General features: G+C 43.2%; 1 protein-coding gene across 1 annotated transcript in view; it reads right to left on the reverse strand.

The window, feature by feature from the left end:
• Positions 1-5410: 5410 nt before the first annotated feature.
• Positions 5411-14274, reverse strand: part of LOC311501162 (uncharacterized protein) — a 50287-nt gene continuing 41423 nt past the window's right edge. Inside the window, exon 5 of the mRNA XM_084562847.1 lies at positions 5411-5807. The gene's annotated coding sequence lies outside the window, so the exon portion shown is untranslated. The remainder of the gene's footprint in view (positions 5808-14274) is intronic.

Consider the following 14274-nt stretch of genomic DNA (forward strand, 5'->3'; position numbering starts at 1 on the left):
TGAGACAGACCCATAGTAACCCTGCTAACTAGTACAGAGTTACTACGTCTTTGTGTCAGAATCTCCGTTAACATATTTTAGCATTATTGGTCAACCTTATGAACTTCAGAGCGCCGCGCTGCCGTACCGATACGCTGAGCGGTTGCCAAGGCAACAATGAGACTCTGACGAGTTTGTCGAATGAACAAAAATAATTGCCCACCCCTGATGTACGGTATGAATTTCACCAAAACAGGAGTTTTTTGTTGTGGTTGTATCCGACGATTTTCGAAATCTTTCAACTCAAATACCGTTCGTCGCACACAGACACAAAGCCTGTGTGTGTGCGTGCTCGAAGCGCGCGCGCGCGTGTGTGTGTGTGTGGGGACGTGTTTGGCGTGGCGATGTAGGTGCGTGAGAGACTCCATTTAAATTTTAAAACGTAGGTACTCTTGCCTTCTCTTCAGCGATTCACTTCACTTATCGACAACTTTTACCGTTTTTAAACTATGAAGCCTCAGAGTTGTGTAGGTTTTTACTCAAATTTCAGGGTTTATAATGGGTGTGTATTGCGCGGAATGTTGGTGCTAGAGTGGCAGGTAGAGTGAGGAGGAGAGAAGAAAATAGGCAAAAAATAAAACAGAAACTGCTCCCGTGGCCACAAATTTCACACCTCAGACATAATTTATACATAGAAACGTAGGAAAATTTGTCTTCTCGCTCAAATTCGTCTGCTAAAGCTGTAAAGTCTTATAGTTTTGGCGTGAGACGCAAAGATGCGCCAGCAACACCCATCCACAGCTTCATAGACTGCCATGTTAAATTTCTGGAGCAAAGCAGAAGCAATCCTTTCTTTGAATCGCTCTTTATAGCTCACATTTCTTCATTTTACCCACAAACTGCATATCTAGACGTTCAGGAAAGACTCAAGATGCCCAAAGTGAAGTCGGTTCAATGATTGGAAACACGGTTTGGCCACAAGGCCTTCCTGTTCGAGGAGGTTTGTTTCAGCATTTTCTCTCCCTCTAGCCATCTTCTAACTGAAATTCAAACTGGTAACCGTGACAACAAGGCCCCAACGGGCATACACACGCTCACACGCAGCAGAAGAGGAGGGTCTCCACAGAAAGAGGCGGGAAACTTCCAACTGACATAAGTAACTGGTATGTGGGGCAGCCATTTTGGCTTTTGGCACCTAAGTTGAACAATGACAGGTGTCTGTCTGTCATTGGCTAGCGCGTCATGTTAATTGCTAACATTAGCGGCTAATGCTACTTTTTAGTGGCAAGAAATTGGTGGTAGCATTAGTGGCAGCATTAGCATGTTAGCGAATAGCATATTAGCAATTAGCATGTTAGCAATTAGCATGTATTTAATTTTTAGTGGCTTAAAAGACATGCTAACACTAAACCAATGTTAAAATTAGTGGCTAGCGCGTCATGTTAATTGTTACCATTAGCGGCTAATGCTACTTTTTAGTGGCAAGAAATTGGTGGTAGCATTAGTGGCAGCATTAGCATGTTAGCGAATAGCATATTAGCAATTAGCATGTTAGCAATTAGCATGTATTTAATTTTTAGTGGCTTAAAAGACATGCTAACACTAAACCAATGTTAAAATTAGTGGCTAGCGCGTCATGTTAATTGTTACCATTAGCGGCTAATGCTAATTTTTAGTGGTAGAAATTGGTGGTAGCATTAGTGGCACCATTAGCATGTTAGTGAATAGCTAGCCACTAATTTCTTGCCACTAAAAATTAAAGACATGCATTAACCTAATGCTAACATTAGGCAGCCATTTTAGTAGTTCTTAGCACTTAATTTGAATCTGCGTGTGTAAAATGACAGACAGAGAAAGCAGAGCAGCTAGCGCGTCAGCGCTAGCCACTATTTAAGCTCCCAGTGGAAAACAGGATCTGCCAAAACATTAAAACCCCCCAAACCATCCCTGTCTCCCTTGGTGCTTTCACACAGCTGCTGGGCCTCTTAGCTATTGCTCTTCTCATTGACTGAATGACAACTTCTCAGTCATGTTTGACCTTTTTTCTTTATTTTAAACACAAATTATATCTGGCTGCTTTGCTGAAACTCCTGACACAACATCCCTGACCCGTTTCCTTCATCTTATTAGGTCAGTGAATAGCTAAACTGCTAACAGACGCTAACGACTAGCCGTCCACCATAGCTCATGTATGTTAGCGAGCTAGCGGAGCTAACGGAGCTAGCTAGCCGCTACCTTAACGCCGCGGACTCAACCGCGGAGTTGGCCTCGAGCTAACCGCTAGCTAACCGCTAGCTAACCGGGATTTAACCGCGGACCCGCGGGAGTTAAACACGAATTAGCCGCTGCAGTTAGCCGTGAGCTAACGCGGAGGGTAGTGGGGTTAGCCGCCGGCTAATTCGCCCCGTTGCTAACGGGTGCTTATCACAGTAATAATGTTGAAGTTTTACAATTTAAAGGGAAGATATTTTTAAATGAAACTGTGTCAAACTGAAAAATATATTATTCCACCACATAAAGTAGGAAACATTTATGGCTTGCAACAACATTAATGACAGTATATATATATAATTGGAGTAATTTAATATAATATGATGTTTTTAATTAAATAAATAATGAGCTGTTGAACACTCATAAGAGTTATATTAAGTATGTTACATAACATTATTTGACATGTCTATTTGTCTGCCTATAGTTTTCCTCCAGCTGATCCGGACAGACTGCAGTGACGTCCAATATGAGACAAAGAGCTGGACTAACAGGACAATTTGAAGGTCTTCACTTCATCGCTGATTCCTTGTTACAGCCTGGATGTGTTAAGTTTAATATTATTGTTTATCTAACTGTAAGACTGTGCCGTAAACTGTTAAACTATTGCTCAGGTAGGAGTAATGAGTTTTATTGTTAAAATTATTATGATTAACGATCAATTGTTACGATTTGCTCGTTCTTTGTCTGGGGATCCTAGTGAGATCCCTCCCACTCTCTTCCTTATTTGATGCTGGCTTTCAGGTGGAGCTGGGAGGGGTCTGCTGCCTGTACCTGCCCTTCAGTTTGTAGAAGGGCGTAAAGGACGACCCTTCTCAGTGTCTCTCTCTCTCAGCCAGGCCTACTGCATCCTCCTCATCCTGTTTGGTTTGTTGTACCCTGCATGACGTCAAACTCACACCCATCCAGTCAGAAGGAACGAGGCCTTAAATGACTATTTGAGTTGTGCTTTTTGTTATAGCTGCTGCTCATGGTAGTAAAGACATGCTACTTAGTAAAGACATGCTAATTGCTAACATTAGTGGCTAATGCTTTACTACCAAGAGCAGCCAGCATGCTAGCTACTCATGGTAGTAAAGACATGCTAATTGCTAACATTTGTGGTTAATGCTTTACTGCCATGAGTAGCTAGCGTGCTAGCCGCTCGTGGTCGTAAAGACATGCTAATTGCTAACATTAGCGGCTAATGCTTGACTGCACGTAAAGACATGCTAATTGCTAACATTTGTGGCTAATGCTAGAATTAGTGGCTCATGTGTGTAAATATACATGTTAAAAATTACTATTTGAGGGTATTGTGACGCTATACCACACTAAGCCAATGCTAAAATTAGTGGCTAGCGCATCATGCTAATTGCTAACATTTGTGGTTAATGCTTTACTGCCATGAGTAGCTAGCGTGCTAGCCGCTCGTGGTAGTAAAGACATGCTAATTGCTAACATTAGCGGCTAATGCTTGATTGCATGTAAAGACATGCTAATTGCTAACATTTGTGGCTAATGCTAGAATTAGTGGCTCATGTGTGTAAAAATACATGTTAAAAATTACTATTTGTGGGTATTGTGAAGCTATACCACACTAAGCCAATGCGAAAGTTAGTGGCTAGCGCATCATGCTAATTGCTAACATTAGCAGCTAATGCTAGAATTAGTGGCTTGTGTGTAAATATACATGTTAAAAATTAGTATTTGAGGGTATTATGAAGCTATACCACACTAAGCCAATGCTAAAATTAGTGGCTAGCGCATCATGCTAATTGCTAACATTTGTGGTTAATGCTTTACTGCCATGAGTAGCTAGCGTGCCAGCCGCTCGTGGTAGTAAAGACATGCTAATTGCTAACATTAGCGGCTAATGCTTGACTGCATGTAAAGACATGCTAATTGTTAACATTTGTGGCTAATGCTAGAATTAGTGGCTCATGTGTGTAAATATACATGTTAAAAATTACTATTTGAGGTGTGCTTTTTCAATGCAGAACCCCGGCAACAGCCCACTCGGCACTTCAAAAATTTCCGCGGGAATTTTCTAGTTATTATTGTTATTATTATTAATGTTCATCATTTTAGATCCAACTTACCGTAACTTCAGACATCTCTTCTTCTCTTTTTCGTCGAGGGGAAATCGGTAATAAGAGATCTGCACCATTTTAATGCCGTTGTAGTCCAGTTTGACAGAGCACCGTAACCGTTAGAATATTAGCGAATGGACACGGAAGTGGCTTTTTTGGGCATGATGACGTAGCGCCTAGCCATTCCCATTGTTCTTCTGCGTGTTTCTTCTATATTATTATTCATCTTCCGTACCTTTTTTCGATTTCAAACTCGCCCCGCAATTGTGGGGCGACACCGACAAAAATTACATCAAAACGTGCGCCTTTATCGGGATCGGTGTGCTATTACTTTTATAAGGAATCCACGAATTTTTTGCGAATTTATTCGCGAAAAACTGCGAAAATCGTCCCATTGAAATGAATGGGAAACTGCGAAAAAACGAAAAAACTGACACTTTTGAGGGGCATTTTCAAAAGCTAACTCCTCCCGCAAAATTTCACCTAGAGACTTCATTTCAACTTTAAAATGTAGGTAAATTTGTCCTCTATAAAAATACCATTCAGATTTTTGATATCTTTTATACTTTTCGATCAATCACTCGTCAATCATCGTGATCATTCATGTGAAATTTCTGAGTTTATAATGGGTGTGTATTGCGTGGAATGTTCGGCCTAGAGTGGGAGACCTCACAGGCTAGAGTGAGACAGGCTGTCTGAAATTCACTGAAATTTTTCTCTTTCCACGCTGCTCCTGGGCACATCTTACATCGTAGACATTAGATTTTTTCCACTTTTGTAGAGGAACTTGTCCTGATTCATACAATGTGCTCGCCTAAGACGAGACATTTTCTGAATTTGAATGGCGTGCCCCAGAGTGAGGAGCGTCCCGCTCCAACTGCCAATAAACTCCCATTCAAAATTTGAAGCTGATTTTCGAGGAAAGCTGAATCCACCCTCTTCTTATACTCGCCACAGTTTCCACAATATTTACTCCAGAGATACCAAAATTACATCAGTGTGATCGGGAACTTCTCCTGCCAATTACTGTCTGTTTTTTTTTCTGATGTGAGCTTTGGTTTTGCCTCAGTGAGCCCAAATGCAAGGACTGTCAGAGGGCAAAAAATCTAAATTTCTTCCTTCTCCTCCCCTGTGTCTGTGAGTAGTCATGGCAACCAGCAGAGTCACCATGGCAGCCTCAGGCCAGGGCCACAGCTGCAGCCATTTTTGTAGTCCTTGGCAGTTAATTTCAGTTTATTTAAGTAAATAACAAAGAAAGAGACAGAGAGAGGGTAAAAGACAGACAGGCAGTAACAGAGAGGTAAAGCAAGACATTTTTTGAGGTGACTGTCACTCTGCTTGCTCTGTGTGTACATCTGAGCTGAATGTTTTCTATTGTGTGTGTGCGTGACTGTCCTAATCTCTAGCCTTAGCCTAGTTTAGTGTGTCAGCGCCGCGCGTTAGCGTGGCAAATGGTAATGCCAACATTAGTAATGGTAATGCTAACATCTTTTTCCTTTTCTTTTTTTAATAACCCCGGCAGCAGCCCTCGAGTCACTCTCAAAATTTCCTGCGGGAATTTTCTAGTTATTAAACTTTTTCATCTTCCGACGATTTTCGAAATCTTTCAACTCAAATACCGTTCGTCGCACACAGACACAAAATACATCAAAACGTGCGTCTCGATCGGACTCGGTGTGCTTCTATACAGTTTTTTCAAACAAGATTTTTTCCCATTCATTTCAATGGGAGAGGGTAAAAAAATATCGCAAATCTTCAACGCTTTTCAAAGACCTACTGCTCTGGCATACTTTGACCTAGAGACCTTGTTAAAACTTCAAAACGTAGAAAAAATTCTCCTCTACAGATGTTGTAATCAACTTTTTTGCTAGGTTGTATACTTTTTCATCAATCCCAGATCAATCACCATGATCAATTTTGAAGAAATTCAGGGTTTATAATGAGTGTGTATGTGGTCGGAATGTTCAGTTAGAGTGGGGGTTAGAGTGGAGGCACCTCTCAAAAGCTGATCAAACTTTTGTTTTAAAACTGTCACCACGCCCACAAATTTCACTCTAGGCATATAATCTTCTCCAAAGTTGGAGTCACACTTGTCCTCTCTGAAAAAATGCTACTACCTAAACGATAGAGTTTACGGTTTTTGAATGAGAAGCCTCAGAGTGACAAGAGCGCAGCCCAACTGCCCCATAGGCTGCCATTATAAAACAGACTGCGATTTTAAGAAAAAACACAAAATTGGGCCGTGTTCAACTCGCTCTGGTGTCCATATTATTGACACTAGGGACAAATGAATTACATCAGTGTGTTCAGTAAAGCCTTGTGGCGGTCACGGTGAAAGAATTTTGTTCCTATCTCCTTTACTTTTTGAATAAAGAGCAGTAGTTCGAGGTCTGCGCAAAAGCTCGTTTTCTACTTCTCTGACCCTTCTGGCACCTGGCTCAGACACCGTCTCCTAGCAACCAGTCTGTGTCTGTGTGTGCGTGAGTTTGTCTGCGCGTGTGTGTGTAACTCAGCAGCTTCTGTTAAAACACTTTGAACTTTATTATCTCCATGATGGTTGATCACACACACACACATCATATATCAAAACTTATACCATGGTCTGGGTGAATACTCGATTCTGATTGGCTGGAGGGTGTGGGTTAAAAAGTGATAATGTACACCTAGGAAAGACGTTCCGTCAAATTGCCTGATGACAGTTCTAAATTATTGCGCTGGCTCAAACGCTAGATGGTAACCATGGCAACGGAGACTCAACGTTATTTCAGTTGACTCATCGCAACAGCAAGACAGACAAAACATGAGTGATTTTATCATTTCTTTTAACTTATTTGGTGAGTTTGACAACTTTGAAGACTGGGATGCAGCAGAAGAAAAAGAGAGAAGAGAACATGAAAAGAAAAAGGAGAAGCGACACAAGGAGGTGACACCGGAGGAACTTAACGAATTAGAGGATGACAAGGACGAGATGAACACAAAGAAAACCACGAAATGGGCAGTTAAAACATTAAGAGACTTCCTAGCTGACAAAAATATGGACATCAACTTTGAAAGCTACACTGCCGCCACTCTCAACAACGTTTTGCGACTGTTTTATGCGTCTGTCCAGTCGACCAAGGAAGGAGGAGAATATAGTGTTGCCAGTTTGAGGAGTCTGAGAGCCGGCATTAACCGCCATTTAAGTGATGTCAACATCATTAGTGACACTGTGTTCAAGACCAGTAATGCGGTTTTTAAGGCGATGCTAAAGCGTTACAGAAAGAGTGGGAAGGACACCAGCTTCCACCATCCTCGCATCACTGAGTCGGATCTTGAAAGAATCAGATGTTCATCTGCGCTGTCTCCCGATACGCCCCTCGGCCTCGTCAGAAAGGTGTGGTTTGACATCCAGCTGTGTTTTGCTCGGCGTGGCAGGGAGGGGAGCCGAGAGCTGACCATGACATCTTTTATCATCCAAAGAGACGAGCATGGCGTTGAATACGTCAGTTTAGCTCATAATCCTCAGACAAAAAACCATAAAGATCCGAACGACCCGCACAAGGAAAACCTACGAGGCTTCATGTTCGCCAGGCCCGGGGATGCTCTGTGTCCAGTAAAAAGTTTTAAAAAGTACATCTCCAAGTGTCCACCAGATGCAAAATCGTTTTATCTCCACCCGAAGCGCTCCATCACTGTGGTGGTATCTGATGTGTGGTACTCCAGGGAGCCGATGGGTGTCCACTACCTGGGGAACATGCTGAAAAAAATCAGCGAAGAGGTCTGTACACTAGCTACATTCTAATAATAATGTAGCCGTATAACCCCTCTTCTGTCCTCATTAATATAGCCTGTTTATTATTGTTTCTTTCAGGTGGGTCTGTCGCGGGTTTACACCAACCACAGCCTCCGGAGCACAGCTGTCGGTCGTCTCTCTGACGCCGGGCTGGAAACTCGCCAGATCATGTCGGTGACGGGGCATCGTTGTGAGAGCAGCCTGCAGGCTTACTGGGCTCCGTCAGTACAGGACAGACGACAATGGAGCAACATTTTGTCATCTCCCAATGTCCCAAGCAGTGGTCGCAGCGAGCCACAAACTTTAAATGTCCGTCCATCAAATGCCACGATGATGGACATGCCAGTATCGTTATCAAATTTTACAATTAATGGAAACGTAGCATTTAATTTTAAATAGTGTGTTAAGTTACGTCTGGCATGGGCCTACTGCCATTGCCTGTCTTTCTGTCTTGCATATAGGCTACTTGCTTGCTTCAACACGTGATGATCAGAGTGAATGGTTGACAATATTTGCTGTAATAAAAACGATTTAGGAAACTATCTGTGAACTTTGATTCTTTAAAACAAAGTTTCGCATCATCCTCTGGACACACACAAGTGGTAAGTAGTGCACTGGCCTTCTGATATGATACTTTATCACGTAACGTAAAGCCATCATCTCACTTCCCATCACTGATCAACTGCTGCGGTCGGGTCGCTATGGCCACGTTGCTTGGCAACGCCTGTATACGGGAGATATTAAATAGTGCGCTCGACTTGTAAAAATAAAAAACTCACGATTTTAACTCTAAAACACATTAGAGTATTATTAATTGATTAAATATTTCTTTCTTTCGTAAGTGACCATGGTATAAGCGGGATAATGCCCTTCGAGGTGTCCATTAACAGAACCGTCCGCTTCGCGTCGGACGGTTCACGCCTCCGCGTCGTCCATTAATTTCTGTTAATGGACACCTCGTCGGGCATTATCCCTTACGTGCGTCTTGACCAGGCATTGTAGCATCTTAGCATCGTAGCAACATAGTATCTTAGCTTTGTAGCATCTTAGTATCATAGCATCTTAGTATCTTAGCATCATAGCATTGTAGCATCTTGGCATAGTAGCATCATCATAGCATCGTAGCATCGTACTATCACAGCAATATAGCATGGTATCGCAGACTGCTGCGGCCACTGCATCACTCTCGCGATTTCCCGCAGGGGAATTGTCTAGTTTTTTTACTTCCACATGTGATCCAGAGACGCGTTAAGAGAAAATTCAACCATTACCCTCATAAATCTGGACTAACTTGTCCAAGAGCACGTTTAGTCCTTTCAAAAGGCCGGAGAGGTGTGAACCATGTATGACACAAACAAACCTCTGACAAAATGTGCCTTGCATCGCTGCGCTCCGGAGGACAAAAGATCTTTTGTCTTTTTTGCAGCACAAAGTCAATAGCTTTGTTTTGTTTGCTGCCAAAGCATCAAAAGTTCACACTTATTCCCAAATGTGTTGTCCTTTTGTTCTTTGATCACAATGGGGATTTGAGATGTAAAGCGGATTTAGGCTACGTCCACACGTACCAAAACGATCTTTTCCCCCTCCGTTTTCCCTGGCATCGTTTCAAGAATATTCGCGTACACACGGATCCGTTTCAACACGACTGAAAATGCTACTTCATATTCCAGGCCTATAGGTGTCGCTGTTTCAGTTTCAGAAATTCACCAAAAACGGAGAGGAAGAGGCGGAGCATGCGCATAAAGCTTGAGCGCTGTTTACAAATCGGCTTTAGAAGAAACCAAACTCAAGGAGAAATAATATTTTGCCCTAGTAACCCTAATAGGCTCAATATCTTTTCCAGCAGGAACATGAGCATGTAGTCCGCCCTTGTTGTTGATGTTGTTATGAGACGTCTCGCGGGATATAAGAGGTGGAAGGCTGCTCGAGGGGTGTGGCGATGACATCATCGAAACGCACGTATGCGTTTCCGCCTTCCACACGAAAACGCATGAGCTGCGTTTGCGAATTTTTCCACCCTGGGACCAGGTTTCAGAAAAGTGCGTTTTAGGGCAATGTGTTTACAGGATTCGTGTGGACGATCGGCCAAAACGATGCAAAACATCTGCGTTAAGACCAAAAAGCGTCTCCGTGTGGACGGGCCCTTAGACATTGCACTGTAGCTTGACACCTAGAACAGAGAGAAGTGCTGGAAAAATGCTTTGTAAATGTGTTTCGTTAGGAGCCATAGGCAGAACGCTGAACAGCAGAGCAGAAGATGATGGGGACCTGTGTGACTTGTTGTTGTTGCTGCCGTTTCTTTTTCTTTTTGTTAAGTTCTTTTTTCTGGGAACTGTTGTGTTCGGGCCCGGAGCTTTGGTAACATATGTGTTACGGCCCAGGGGGCGTGTGTTTGGTTTCTCTCTCCTCCCCCATGTGTTCCCTTATGTGTTTCAGGTGCTCCTCCTCCTCTCTGGATTCCCACGGGTGACGCCTATTGCGAATCAGCAGGTGATATCTAGGAGGGAGGCAAGACCTGTTGTGGAGAGCGGACATTTTGGCAGCGTGTGAGCTGTGTGCTGGTTCTGGGCAGAGCTGTCCTCCCGTGTGGAGAACTCGACCTTAGTTTAATTGTGTTTTTTAGGTGTTGTCTTTAGGTTATGTTTTACTTTTGTAAATAAACCCCCCATTTTCCTGCCCATTCCTGTGTTGCGTCGCTCCTCTTGATTAGTGGTTTGACTGTATGTTACTCCCCTTTTCCCCTAGCATTTCGGGGGACGTAACAATATGTTTTATAGCATAAGAATAAGAATAAGAAAACCTTTATTTGTCCCACAATGGGGAAATTGCAGTTTGCAACAGCATGCAGAAATGACAGAGATAGAACAGATAGTAGACATATTGCACAGACTGGTGTTATTACACCATAAGGTGTAATAATATTGCACATATTCGGAGTGCTCGCCATGGAGCCTAACAGCAGCAGGAAGGAAAGACCCTCTGCATCTTTCTTTCACACATGGAGGGTGAAGCAGTCTGTCACTGAAGCTGCTCCTCAGTCCCATCAGGTCACCATGGAGGGGGGTGGGACCCATCGTCCAGCATGGAGGACAGTTCAGCCAGAACTCTCCTGTCACCCACCGAGTCCAAGGGGCAGCCCAGGACAGAGCTGGACTTCCTGATGATCTTATCCAGCTTCTTCCTTTCCCTCTCTGCTATGCCACTGCTCCAGCAGACCACTCCACACAGGATGGCCGACGCCACCACAGAGCCTGCAGAGTGCGGCCAATTTGAACGTCTTATATGGCAGCGATCTCACGTTGCCCATGGTAACGGAGGCGAGAACAGCGCAGAGAAGTGAAGCGTCTCTTCTCTTCTCGATGTTATTTTCCTGCTCTGCATCCACGGCGGGTCCCACGAAGCATCTCCGTGGAGATTTCATGTCTGTCCTGAGGGAACACCACAGCGCCACGCAGGGCGATCAGCCACTCCCTCCCGTAAACAATGCGCACGCTGGCCGCTTCTTGCATAGTTATGCCGGCCGCTTCCTGCATAGTAACGCCGGCCGGTCTGGATGTTGTTAAAAATATGACTATAGACTCCCCATAAAAAACGAAACTAAAAAAAGTGCAATGCTGTCTGAAAAACTATATACAAAAGTAATCTCCACAAAAGAGAAGCGAAAAGTGAATTAAATTCGAAAAAAAGAGAGATCTAGTAAGAGCTGTTGCAAGCAGCTGCCAGCTTCAACCGGCGCAGCAAAAAAAATAAATAAATAAATGATCTTCTGCATATGCAGTACATAAGCAAGAGGACTTATATGTGACTGTTTCTTCCGTTCAGCATCAGTAACAATAAGTGAAAAATAAGTTACAAGTGTCAGTTTAAAAAAGATGTCAAAAAAATGGAAACGAATAATGGAAACGATGAATAATAACAAAAAGAGCAAATCAGTGGCTTATACAGACTAATTATAACAAACAGGGCTATCACTGGTGTAATTACTGGCAGTCGAATCATTACTTCCCCTAGTGCTCCACTGCAACCGTCGTTAATAACAGTTCATTAATTAAACATACTATGGAAAACAGCAGCCCTGCTCTGTGGAAACGACTTCTCCTTGACTGGACCTGCACACTTACAGAGTGTAGCTTAATTTTGCTCCGGAGGTCATTTCAGGAATAATGAGCAGGAGAAATGTAAATACTCCTCTTCGCTTAGCGGCCAAAGCACTTAGAATACCTGAGACGAGCCAAATTTGAGATTTGGGTTCATAATGAGGTGCTTATATTAATACATGCTGGACTAGTGGAGTGGAAAAGGGACCTTTATGCAGTGCCAAAAAAAAAGATTGAGATATCGATCACTGTTTAAAACCAATTAGTTTCTGTGTGTGAAATGAGAAGGCAGATATCAACCTCATATATAAGTAAAGAGCTGGGCATGGGATGAGGTAGTATTACTTTAACATAAACGCTGGAGGGTAGACTGGTAAAAAAAATGCTGTATTGACTTTCTTTGATTCAATTCAATTGTATTTATATAGCGTCAATAACAATACAAATCGTCTCAAGACGCTTTACAAAAACCCGGCCTGAAACCCCCAGAGCAAGCCTGAAGGCGACGGTGGCAAGGAAAAACTCCCTTTTAACAGGAAGAAACCTTGAGCAGAACCCAGCATGTAGTTGGTCAGCGCACATTGACAGCGTAGGTACATCATAGTGGGTTAATGCCGCCGAAAGCATTTATACCTGTGCGCTCGTGTGTCCATATTGTTCTGCAATTAAGCCACCGAATCACTAGACAACGACAGGCCAGGTGTGTTGAGTTTTACTCTGTATTTCACACAATGGCAAGTGAAACTGAGTGGGTCATGTTGTAATTTAAGATAATAGAATAGAATGTCTTTATTGTCATTGTACAGGTTCAATGAAATTAAGGTGACCTGAGGTCATAAAGGTTGAACAACAATTGTTTTCACTGAAATCACTGCACCACAGAACATTGAGAAGACATCTGAGTAGATGCTGTGTATGAGCCTGAACAAAGGAGAACTTTCTATGCTTGTCTGGCTGCTGAGTCACGAGAGCTTGGAAATTAATTATAGACCAATTGCAGACGTTATAGTTCGCGGGACGTAGTTACATTTCTGGGGAGGTGAGCGTCAGGGCAGGATCTGGTGTAATGTCTGTAGCCATGGCATACCTTCACCGTCAATGTGCTGCGGTTCTACAAATTACGCAGTTCATTGTACCTCAAGGTAGGAAGGATTTTTTTATGACTTCAATTGACTGTTTGACCTGTAGGCTGTATCAGAAACAAGTTTTAAACACAATACTGACTTTGCTCCTCCTCGTGCATTGGCTATGGGAATGTTGCGGACGATATGAGGTTGCCACTGTGGAATCACCAAAAACTGCAGTTTCCCTAATGGCCACTTGAGGGTGGCTTCAAAAGTGAGTCGTCGTCTTCAGATTCCATGTTAAAATGTCTTATTTTACAGCAGAAATAACGTGTTTACAGCAGTGACGTGTGGTGAGGTTCGTTGCTGGTGAGGCACAGATTTACAGTTATGAACCCAATAGAATAGCTTAAATTCACTATTCAGTTGGCTGCTTCCACACTAACTGATTAAGTTCCATATCTCAAATGAGCTGTGATGGCCCTGGGCCATTTTGTGTTTTGCTGGCTTCTGTGCTCCCCCCTTCCCAGGTTCTCTGCCTGCTACCTCCCACCTCGTTAAGGAGATCCACCTCACCTGTGGCCATCTATAAAGGCATGGCCCTTCCAAGATGGCTTTCTCTCCTTCCCGGCTGGCTGGTGCATCCAGGCACCTTGGTGTAGATTTGTTTATTTGATTTGGTTGTGTTCTGTTGACTCTTTTGTTTAATAAATTTCTGATTAAATTAAGTGGTCGCTGTGTGTTCTCCCCGTTTGGTTGTGCTCTCCAACGAGCTGGGCATAACAAGTGGGGGCTCGTCCGATTTTGAACTTGGGAGTGTCAATGTTTGGCACTTGCGTGGCAGTAAAATTGGGAGGCTCACAGTGGCTTGGGTTTGTGTGTAGTGTTAACCATTGGGGTAAATGGTGTGGTGCTCTCTGTGTTGTTAACCTGCATTCAGAAGAGTGGTTGTTTTAAGTTACGCTATGTGTAGCTGTGGGGAGGTTGTAGCTGGAGCAGTTCTGTCCCTCATGTAGGTTGTA

The sequence above is a fragment of the Chelon labrosus genome (assembly GCF_963514085.1).
Source record: "Chelon labrosus genome assembly, chromosome: 16".
In the NCBI taxonomy this organism is placed as follows: Eukaryota; Metazoa; Chordata; class Actinopteri; order Mugiliformes; family Mugilidae; genus Chelon; species Chelon labrosus.